Below are 2,146 nucleotides of genomic sequence, written 5' to 3'. Positions count from 1 at the left end.
ATTTTAGTGCAAAGCATAATTTGGAGTATACTTCAAATACTTCAAAACTCATTTCATTGTCATGAAAGTTCAATGTAAACTTTCTTATGTTGTAGACTAATACGTCTCGACTTTCGATTGCATATCAGATTAGTGACTACACTTAACGTAGAAATATATATTAGAACAATAACAGGAATGATTGGCATCAGTTGTGTCCACAACCTTTTAATATATAACACATTTCGCATTCACTCCGCCATTTTCAAGTATTTATATGCTATTTATTCATACGTCCATATGATATGCAAATTATAGCACCTTCATTTATGAAACAAATCCAACTTTCAATGGATTTTGGTCATGTTCATCGGTTGGTTCACCTCATTATACACCAACGTATCAATACGTTCGTTTATGAACGATCATATTTATACAAGACATACATACACACTTTTCATGAAAAGTCACAGCCTTCCAGGTTACATCCTTTCATAAAAGAGCTAAACATTATAAATGTTCAAGAAAGAACAAATCATTTCTGGAAAGACACGTAAACAACTTTCGAATTTGTAGTTTCATCACTAGTCATCACTAAGACTGAACAAGTAATGAATTCACCGACTACCATATCAATATCCCTAAGGATTCATGGGGTTCGAAGAATTATATCATCTAATTCTTCAAGATAATATATACATCACGTCTTAACATTAGCTTTTGTTATGCATAAGTTAAATGCCCCCACATTTCACATGTGCCTTTACTATCAATATATAATCCATATATAAACAAACAATGACTAAATAATTTAGAGTATTCTTAGTGTAAATACACTAATTTGAAATCATTTGACAACACTTTCAAGTCAAATTTCACATGTCATTGTTTTGGTGCTTGTTTTAGTCCGTAAAGTGACTTAACAAGTCGACACACCTTCTTTTCTTTTCCGGAAACTACAAAGCCTTCAAGTTGTTTCATATAGATTTCTTCCTCTAAATCTCCATTTAAGAAGGCCATCTTTACACCCATCTGATGGATTTGAAGGCCATACACGGCGGCTAACGCTATTAACACCCGGATAGATGTAATCCGTGTTACCGGCGAGTATGTGTCAAAGTAATCAAGACCTTATCGTTGTCTAAACCCTTTAACAACTAATCTTGCCTTATATTTGTCAATAGTACCATCAGCTTTCATTTTCCTTTTGAAAATCCATTTAGAACCCAAAGGTTTATTTCCCGAAGGAAGATCAACCAATTCCCAAGTATGATTACTTAATATGGATTCTATCTCACTATTGACTGCTTCTTTCCAATATTGTGCTTCCGAGGAAGACATTGCTTCTTTGAACGTTTGAGGCTCATTTTCCAATAAAAATGCCAGAAAATCTGGTCCAAAGAAAGTAGTTTCCCTTTGGCGTTTACTACGTCTTGGATTTTCCTCATCAAACGTATTTTACTTTGCTTCTTCCCGAGGTCGTTTAGATTTTTCATTAGACGACTCACATTCCATTTTATACGGATAAATATTCTCAAAAAATTCAGCAATATCCGACTCAATTACTGTATTAATATGAATGTCGGGATTTTTTTGATTTATGAACCAGAAACCAATATGCCTTACTATTTGTTGCATATCCTACGAAAACGCAATCAACGGTTTTTGGTCCAATTTTTACCCTTTTGGGTTTAGGAACTTGCACTTTAGCCAAACACCCCCACACTTTAAAATATTTTAAGTTGGGTTTCCTTCCTTTCCATTTTTCATATGGAATGGATTGTGTTTTGCTATGGGAAACTCGATTCAGTATTGGATTAGCTGTAAGAATAGCTTCCCCCCACAAGTTCTGAGATAAACCGGAACTTATTAACAAGGCGTTCATCATCTCCTTTAACGTTCTATTCTTTCTTTCCGCAATTTCATTAGATTGCGGTGACTACGGAATGATCGTTTGGTGAATAATTTCATATTCCAAACATATTTATTCAAAAGGAGATTCATATTCGACGCCCCTATTATGTTGTTGAGCCAACCACAAGAATTGTTGTATGTGTCACGAATATCCAGAATTAATAAATGGTAAAGTTTTTAATCTTCAAACTAATCTGACACATTCAGAATTATTAAACGGTGAAGTTTTTAATCTTCAAACCGAGTAATATTT

The sequence above is a fragment of the Nicotiana attenuata genome, unplaced genomic scaffold (genome assembly GCF_001879085.1).
Source record: "Nicotiana attenuata strain UT unplaced genomic scaffold, NIATTr2, whole genome shotgun sequence".
NCBI lineage: Eukaryota > Viridiplantae > Streptophyta > Magnoliopsida > Solanales > Solanaceae > Nicotiana > Nicotiana attenuata.
Note: the sequence above shows the minus strand (reverse complement) of the source record.